Raw genomic sequence first — 10,190 nt, forward strand, 5'->3', positions numbered from 1 at the left:
CAGGCCTTAGATAGATTTGAAAGAGGTAGAGAGCTACAGTTCACAAGGGCTTGGATGAAAGATTCTGATTTCGTTTACAACTATTAAAAAATCAAATAAGAAAGAGATATGCTCGGATATAACCGAATATTTCATACTCTTCCAATCAAAGCCAGGGAAGTTCCTTCCGGTAATTAAAAACTGTTAGTTATATGAGATCTTGGGCAAGTTTTCACCCGATTTTCATTCTAAGCACAAATATGCATCGTTATAAGAAACGAATGTTTTCTAAACTTATATATTGGTCGATATATGCGGTTAAACGTCACTCGTTGGTTCGAAAATCTTTATATCAGGTATAAGGGGACTACAAAAAGTGTTGTCCCCATAAGGACACCAGTTAAGAATCTGATACATTGACCTATATTTTCGGTATTTGGGGGCCTGTTCTGTTTTCGTTGGATTTGGTAAATTTTTTATATATAATGGTGTACCCTAAAGGCAAATTCTATGTGGAACTGTAATGCATTAAGGGATGTCCGGAAATCGGCTAAAAAGGATATGCCATCAGTTTTTTGGGATTCGAGAGGAATTTTTTTTGTGGATTATATGCAAACTGATAAAACAATTAATTCTGAATATTATTGCAACCTCTTGGACCAGTTTAAAGAAAAAATTCGTGAAAAATGCACGGTTTGCAGAAGAAAAAAAATCCGTTTTTTTTATGCCGTGCCACAAGAGCATTTTGGCAATGGCTAAAATCTATGAATTAAAATTCGAATTGTTGGACGACTTCCATTTGTTTCCAGAACTCAAAGAATGTATGAGTGGCAAGCGTTTTTCATCAAATGAAGTGGTCATAATGGCTGTTGAAGGGTATTTTGCAGACCTTCCGGATTCTCACTTCAGGGATGGGATCCACATATTGGAGGATTAATGTTCAGGGAGATTATACTGAATAATAAAGTATATTTTGAATCATAAAATTGTGTTTTTTTTTATCAAACGCCAAAACTTATGAAACAACCTGTTATGAAGTATTTTCTCCCTCCTGCTGTCTATACTTGACAGGTGTTGAAACAAAACTGAGTGAAGACATCACAAAACTATCTGAGATTTGTTTTTAGTGTGAAGCCTTATTTTTCTAACTACATATTATATATAACACGAGATGAATATTACTAAAACCCTCTCGTAGAAAAATATTGGATTTATTTCTTTCCAGACTTTATAATTTCAACATAGGAAAATATGACATAGAGCATTCACGTGATGAGATTTTTCTTCAATTTCTTATATTGTATATGCAGATAAACAAATTAAATTTTTTTCGCTAACAGAGTGCTTTGATGGAAAATAAGGCCTTAATATGAAAATATATGAAGAAGTTTTAATTAATCTTCCGAACCTGTTTGAGGCAACAAGGCACTATAAAGCGCTTTAAATGGCCTCAGTTTAATAGAGTGCAGCAGTATGACGCTTTTGAGCCTTCGCATTAAAACAAGTCTAATGAATATTCGCGCAACTAACAACGGCGCATTATGCAAGTGCAGTTATACAAAAACTTTTTACATAACTACAAAAAAAAACAAAAAAAAAAAAAAAAAAAAAAAAAAACCCAAAAAAAAAAAAAAAAAAAAAAAAAAAAAAAAAAAAAAAAAAAAAAAAAAACGCCTCGTCTTTAGCAAACATTTCACTTTCGCGTGCGGAAACCCAAAAGTTCATTTAACTCCGGCGGCAGCAACATTGTTGTTGGTTGCCATACGCTGGCGACGACCGAGTAAACTGGCAAGTAAAAGAGTTTTCAAGCAAAGTGAAAAACAAACTAATTTCCCGCATTTAAAAAGGCAATAAAGGCGAACACGCGATTAAAAGTGGCGCACAGCGCGCACCAAAACTTTTATGCCTGACCTAGTACGAGCGTAGTCGGCGTGGTAAATAGGCGATGAGGAATAATGTAAGTGCGCTAAAAAGAACAAAAAACCAACAACAAAAACTAGAAAATAAAACAACAGCTACAACCAGCAAAGTCAAACAACGCCTCATAGTCCCCACTCATAATGAGCTGCGCCAGCGCAAAAATCCAAGCAACCGCACACACACATACACACGTATGTATGTACATGCGGCACGCTCATAAAAGCGCAATGTTTACGAGGAAGTGTTGCAGCATAATAATTCAGCATAGCAAGACACTGAAAGTGCAGTTGCTTGATGGCGAGAAGTTTGCATATTTCTTAAGAGTTGAAGAGCTGTAAAAAGTGTGATATAGTGTGGGGCATGGCTGCACGCCCACCCAACTAGACGAGTGTCGACTACATAAAAATTGGCTATATACATGTTGCTTTTATAGTTTAACTGTGATGCAGAGGGCGCAGAGTGCTACGCTTTATTTACTGCACATGTCCAAGTATGTGTGCATATACATACATCTGTGTGTGAAAGCACGAAAAATTACAGCATTTTGCATGGCATTAAAATTAATACGTTGTTCTTAGCGCTGTCAAGCTGAAAACGCTTGCTTACACCCACAGTCATATAAATAAACACACTGCTTTATAAGTATGTATGTACGTGTGTGTGCGCCTGGCATATATATGCAACTAAGAAAGAAAGAATGCGCCGCGACAGGCSTTCTAAAGATGTGCCACGCTGGCTGCGAAAAATTGCTTTTATTGTTGTTGTCGTTGTTTGTGTTATTGTTGTTGACTCCAAGCGCGCTCTGCTTGCGTGTTAACTGTAAGCGTGTAAACTGGAGCGCGCTTACACGCCTGAGCGAAGCTGAAAGTGCAAGAAGAAAGCGTGCGCATAAACAACAGTCGCCAACAGGCGTCGTCGTGCACTTTCAATCCACACCTGCACTCTGCTTGGAGGCCCTTTTCTCCTTTGTGAACGCTTCATTTTTGCTGTAACTCTCTTCTGACATGCTTCCGCTGTTTCCTTACTGCGCTCGAGTTGCGTGAAAAATGAAAATCAGAACAGGCGGAAATGACTAAAATGCGTGTAAAAATTGGAGTAAGGTAGTCGATGGTTTCGGTTGGTTATTTACTAAAAAACTCATTTACCCGCCGTTAAATCATAACTGATCAGTCACGATTGTGAAAGGTGGATATGTGAGGATCTAACAGATTTCTGAATGAAGCACCATCTGATCAAATTTGCCCCGGACTGACAAATACAAGCCTTTATTACAAGTATTGTCTTCCAAATAGTCGCAGAAGCCAATACAAGCAGTGAACTTCTAGAATTCTGCCTGAAACACCATCTTAACAAATTTGACCCGGACTGTCAAATACAAGCCAATATAAGTATCCAACGTGTAATCTATTTAACACTTGTTACCCGCCTCGACTGGGAACGTGTTCAGTGAATTTTTTTTTTTTTTTTTTTTTGTTTTCGGCTGTCGTCATAATTGCTGAAAATGTAGGAAATGTAAGGCTTCATCGTCAATGATCACCTTTGGGACCTGTACTGGACTTCATTTTTGAAAAAGATTTAGGTCTTTGGTATGAGTCTAGCATTGACATGCCTCGTACCTAAGCCATCAACCAAAATGTTTAGTCAATATTGAGATCTTTTGCTTTACATCTGATGCCGAAGATTTTCAATCACGGTTTCTTTAATACTATCATTATTTGCACAGGTGGACATCGATGACTTCAGGCATGTATGTAAAAGGGGTAAAATTTGTTTAACTAATAACAGCGAATATAAAAAAAGCGAAACGAATGCTGAAATAGCCTACACTCAATGGAACCACCACTTGAACCTCCCAGAACTCCAATGACCTATCATATCTTTTAAGTATTTCGTAGTTAATTTTAGATGAGATTTCTTCTCTGCTATTCGTACCACAACTTCATATTAAAGAGAGAAAATGAGGCAGAAAGAGAGTGAACCAGAGCAGGCATAATATTTATCAAACCTAAATAACAGAAAAGAGGGAAAGGAGATAATGTTAGTGAGGCTACATTTTTAAATACCTGATAAAACTTACAAAGTTAATAGAAAATGAAGGAGGTGAACAAAGCTAATTGAACATGCGCTGCTTAACGAAAGAAAGAATAGTGATAAGTAATAGATTTATGGACAAATTTCGAGGGTGGACGAATAGGTTATTCTGCGAGTTCGAAATCTAAGAATTTAATTTAAGTACTTATTATGATAGTTAGAGGTGCTCTATAATCATACTGAGTGGAATATATTAAGTAAAATTATCCCTATATGCAATGCGTATTTAGTCTGTGACAAGTTATGCGAGAGATACTAAGCCTTTGTTGCATCGAACGCATCTTTTGCACAAATTAAAATTGTATAAGAAAATCATGTTCGACATATTTATGAGCACACGACTGTACATAAGTTTGTAGAGTCATAAAATATATTAACTGAAAGTTAACTATTTAAAAACTATATTATACTATATTAGACACTTTCTGATTGTTTATTGCGCTGTCAACTTTATTTATAACTTTAACGCTTCATTTGGCTGCAGAAACTAGCAGCAAACAATAGACAATAGGAAGATTAAGCAGCTTAATTTTTATATACAACGAACATAAAAGATGAAGGAGCAAAAAAGAAAAATAAAATAAGAAAGCAGAAAAACTATAGTAGCGAGTGCAGCGTGCTTTATTGGTGTGTTGCATCTTCCAACAGCGCAGTATCTGCCGCGCAAAAATTTAAGCATTTGCAATTAAAGTTGAAGGCGCGGAGAGTAAGGTTGCCAGCAAGCATAGAACGGCATTTGCGTTGAAAGGCAAAGGAGAGTTTGAGTTAATATGCAACAACAACAAATATATAATGTGGTATACTCTGTATGCTTCATCAAGCACTCGAAGCTAGAACGATTAAAACTTTGCTTTGCAATTCATTATTAATTGCATAATGGAAATGAATTCTGCTAAAGCTTGCGTAAATTATGCAGATTAGAGATTTGAGTTTAGTTTGTTGGTAAGATTGGTTTCTATTACTCAAAACTTTCATTATAACTGCGTACTCTATATACAAATATATATTTGACCAAATGCATAACTGATTCTTTAGAAATTATAACGAAATTGCGAACTAGTTTATAATTGCAAATATTGAAAATCATCACGCAGAATTAGTAGATAATTCATATGACCATAAAAGGATTCAAGTTATTATTGTTCGGGATTAGGATTTATATTCAAATGCTGATAGTGAAAGATTTATTGACTGAGTTCTACGAAAAAAGAAATGTGTGTTTATTAGGGCTATTAACACAATATGATTGACCTGAAAAAGGTTATAAGAATAGCCGGTATGTAACCGTTATATTAACCCATTAATACTATCCAAATATGCGTAACTTTGAACATAGTTGTCATACAACGCCTATTCGAAGATGAAGAAGATTGTTTGAAAGTGAGCTAAAGTGATAAGGCGAATTATCCCTCCCAAGAGTTGTGAACCCGCTACGTAAAAACACTCCCAATGAAAAGGTAATCCGGCTATAACCACGTAAGCGATGTCTACTTCAATAATGAAGAATTAGAGAAGTCAATATACACAGTGCAAAGTTCCTCAAATTTAAATACGATGAAAAAATTTGTAGAAGTAGAAAGCCAAAAAATATTTTAAAATAAAAATCGGAAAATATTCTAATCGTACTTTTAGATCTGGTAAAATTTCGAATAGGCTTGAACTGTAGGATTTTCAGGATAAACTTTAAAGCCTTTAAAGTCATATTTTTGTAAAATTTCGAGTAGTGTTGCCACCTAATTCAGTCTAATAAAAAACAAAGAAATTGCATTGTAGGATAAACTTTAAAACCTTTAAAGTAATATTTTTATCACATTTACAAATATTTTATTTCAAAAAAAAAAAAAAAAACAAGTAAGGAAGTACTAAGTTCGGGTGTCACCGAACATTTGATACTCTCACATGATAGAGTGATAATCGAGATTTCAGGCGTGGTTGTGAACTGATTTCACCCATATTTGGTACATTTCATCAGGGTGTTAATAAAATATTATATACCGAATTTCATTGAAATCGGTTGAGTACTTCCTGAGATATGGTTTTTGGTGAATAAGTGGGCGACGCCACGCCCATTTTCAATTTTTAAAAAAAGCCTGGATGCAGCTTCCTTCTGATATTTCTTCCGTAAAATTAGTGTATCTGACGTTTTTTGTTAGTCGGTTAACGCACTTTTAGTGATTTTCAACATAACCTTTGTATGGAAGGTGGGCGTGGTTATTGTCCGACTTCTTCCATTTTTGAACTGTATATGGAAATGCSTAAAAGAAACGACTCTRTACAGTTTGGTTGACATAGCTATAGTAGTTTTCGAGATATGTACAAAAAACTTAGTATGGGGCAGGGCCACGCCCACTTTTCCAAAAAAATTAGGTCCAAATTGTGCCAAATTTCATTTTAATATCTTTATTTATGGCTTAGTTATGACACTTTATAGGTTTTCGGCTTCCGCCATTTTGTGGGCGTGGCAGTGGGCCGATTTTGCCCACCTTCGAACTTAACCTTCTTATGGAGCCAAGAAATACGTGTACCAAGTTTCATCATGATATCTCAATTTTTACTCAAGTTACAGCTTGCACGGACGGACGGACAGACGGACAGACAGACAGACATCCGGATTTCAACTACTCGTCACCCTGATCACTTTGGTATATATAACCCTATATCTGACTCTTTTAGTTTTAGGACTTACAAACAACCGTTATGTGAACAAAACTATAATACTCTCTTTAGCAACTTTGTTGCGAGAGTATAAAAACATCTGAATAGCAGGGTTGTCACTAACTGCTAACTTACAAATATTTTAATGATCTGTAATCATTCTCATATTATATGGCGCAGAAATATGGATAGAGAATGACTAACCGTGATGGTAGTGCACGTGGATTATTCGAGAGAACTAGTCTCTGCAACATTAATGATCTTTGTAGCCATCCACGTGGGCGTTGACGTGACGTTCAAATCACGAACTCTACGAAGTTTAAAGTGACATGGCTATAGCAAGTAAAAATTCAAGGAGTGATTAGGCTATAGTCAAACGTATGTAGACAATGCCTCAGTGAAAAACACTTTCGATTCGAGACCCATGGGTGGACAACGGCATAAAAGGCGGCTACGCATCAAATGAAATGACCGAGTGCATAGAGACCTGTCTGCTCTTGGAATGTACAACTGGCGTTAGCTCGCAAAGATAGCGGAAACTGGCGACATTTTTTTTTGCTCCACACACTCCCCAATTTCAAAACAAGAAGAAAATGACTACTTAAGTATTTATCTACTTCCTTAATTCAGCCAAACACAAATAACAATTATATATATATTTTTACCATCGATGGCGAATCGAAATTGAAAACTATTCAAACACATTAACTAAAGCCATTGCGAGCGACTAAAAACTAATCATAAAGTTAAATTAGACAAACCCACACAAGTAAAGCAAGTTAAAACATAAACCGAAGACTCTCGCAGAAATCAGGTTTTTAAACTTTATTGTACACAGAGACGTAAATTTAAGCCTTTCGAAGGCCATGTTGCCACTTTATGCAAAAAATTAATTTCAGCCTCGGAAATTATTAAAACTTTAAGTGAGAAATTAAACTTGCGTGAACTGTCTGGCTGCTGCCAAAAAGCGATCATTTTTTCTGTGCGCGTTTGCACGTTAGAGCGGATGTGGGAGCAGGAGAATAACAAACTTTTAGCAAAATTAGCAGAGGAAATGGGAAGGTGCTGTTGACTGCCAAGCGGTTAGAAAACTAAAATTCGTGCGGCTGCTAAGAGCTTTTGGTCATTCAATGTCTTCTGCCCGATAGGGTTATTGTGGCTATACAGCTTTAGTCGCGCCACTTGTCTACAACGCACTGGCACAGCCTAATCGGACATGACAGGCATAGAGTTTCGGCAGTTTGGGTCAGTGAGTCTGTATGACTGTAGCGCAGCAGCGTTACTTTGTTCAACTTTGCTTATTCACGCAAACACACACGCTCAGCGGCAAGCCTGGCGATGCCGGCAAACCAAGCAACAACAAAACTTTTTAACCAGTGATTTATGAGTGTAGGCGTGTATATATATGTACGTATGCGTCTGATAGGAAAGATTGCCGCCGTAAGATAGGCTAAGGCAAACACGCAGACTCAAACATGAGTGCTCAACGCAAAGGTGTTCTTACGTGTAGTGGTGCGCGTGTTGTTGCTGCTGATATTAGTGCTTTAGTTTAGCATATAGCCTAGCAGCAGCCCAACTGTCAAACTGTCAGCTGCTTGTGGCTGTTTCGGCTAGAAGTGTGTTAATGAAAAATTTAAGCGACCCAAGCCAGTCAACCACTTTACACCAACAACAACCAGCGTCAGCTAATGAATGGTTAATTCAGACGAAATTGAAGGGAAATCAAATCGAGAAACGAAATTGCTTTAATTTGCGCAAATTACTCGACTATGACGGAAATATCGATATAATAGGCAAATAAAAATTCCGCAGAGAAATCAGCATTACGGATCGTTGGCGCATACTGGCAGCTAGTCGTTGTTATTTTTATTGTTGTAGTCAATTAATTATTGCAATGACATACATTAATGCGTCGGCGGGTAATAATACTGAAATCCCTAGAGGTTGATGAGGGTACAGTGTGCTTAAATATTAATATATATATGTGTGTGTGTGTCTGAGTAAATAAATTTTGCTGTTGCTTTTACCTTGCAGCTTCCGTGGTGGTAGCTTCTGCAGATTCGCAGCAAAAACCAGCTGCTTTACACACATAGATAATATATGGAGTGTGCACACCAAATGGCTCGTTGCTGCTGTGGGCCATTAATCAATCGATTGAGGTCAAAACGAGTGCTACTTTGCTACACCAAGCCACACACACACATACATATGTATATACATATACAAGTACATACRTACATATTCACGCTTCTTAACATTTAAGTGTGCTTTTCTGCCCTACATGTAAGTACATAAGTAAGCGTGCTTTTATGCAAGATTAAGCACTTATCGGCGTAAGCACATACAGACGAACACGCATACACACAAGCATACATACGCACTCATAAACATAACCAGCTTCGCTTCGCCAGCTTTTATTTGCGTAATCAAACATCAATTAAAAATGCTCTCTTCACTGATCCACTTAATATTTACTCACTTGTAATTGTTGTATAGCTTTTTTGCTGCTTCTTTCTTGCTGCGGTATTTTTTTTTTTGTATTTTAGCTGCTTTGTTGCGCCCGCTTTGACTTGTGTAAATCTGAAAGTATAATATTAATAATGTGTTCCAATTAGTGAAGCGCAATAAATGTTGCAATTAAATTAGATATTCATAAATGGAAGCGCCAAATTGAAATGGCATAAATTTCCAACAACAAATGAATCAGTAATTCGTGGAAATCAATAAGCGTCATAAATTTCCGCAAATATTACAAGTGCACTCAACGAGTTTGGTTGTTGTTCGGCCTTAAATTATTATAATTATAAAAACAAATTCTTAATAGGATTATGTTTAGAATTTGTTGGAAATTCAATTGCTCACTTTTACTCAAATGGATTGCAAAATAAAATTTATTGATATTTAAAGAGAAATAGTAAAAATGTAAGAAATTAAATTTAAGTTTTAAAGTAAAAAAAATAGATTTAATCCAATAGGAAAATAAGTAAAATATTTATGGTTAAAAATATATTTTAAGTCAATTTGAAATAAAAAAAGAAAATCAATTTTGGAATATAAAACACATGCAAATATTCATTTGAAACTTTTATATAAAATTTCAAAACTATTGATAAGACGGAATTGTCAAAAATCTATAATTAATTTTTTGGTAGAATAGAATACTTTTTTTTTATTTATAAAACGAGTTCAAATTTTATTTACAAAAATCCTTTTTTTGAATTTCAAGCGGTTACATGGGTTTCCTCGCGGCCATTTTTCAACAATTTTTTTATAATATATAAAATGAAATATTTTATTTGAATTTTTTATTGTTACAATTTTTGGAAAAAAAAATAAAGTATTTTAAACTTGGCCATTGCGACGCCATATACGGTGACCCCTCGGAAAAAACCTGCGACCGTGTTGGCGGTATAACTCCTTGCAGAATAATCTGAGGTGACAAATAGTTTTAGTTAAAACCATAACTTAAAACTTGGACGAGGGAAAATGAACTGGAAATTGGATTTTTGGAAGACATTTTTTCAAACAAAAAAAAAAAAAAAAAA

The 10,190-nt window shown here is 35.7% G+C and overlaps 1 protein-coding gene across 1 annotated transcript in view; it reads right to left on the reverse strand.

The window, feature by feature from the left end:
• LOC108965131 overlaps nucleotides 1–10,190 on the reverse strand; it is a 269,251-nt gene that overhangs the window by 82,360 nt on the left and 176,701 nt on the right. Inside the window, exon 7 of the mRNA XM_018927350.1 lies at nucleotides 9,125–9,225. The gene's annotated coding sequence lies outside the window, so the exon portion shown is untranslated. The remainder of the gene's footprint in view (nucleotides 1–9,124; nucleotides 9,226–10,190) is intronic.

This window comes from Bactrocera latifrons, unplaced genomic scaffold (genome assembly GCF_001853355.1).
Source record: "Bactrocera latifrons isolate USDA-ARS-PBARC rearing strain unplaced genomic scaffold, ASM185335v1 scaffold_134, whole genome shotgun sequence".
NCBI lineage: Eukaryota > Metazoa > Arthropoda > Insecta > Diptera > Tephritidae > Bactrocera > Bactrocera latifrons.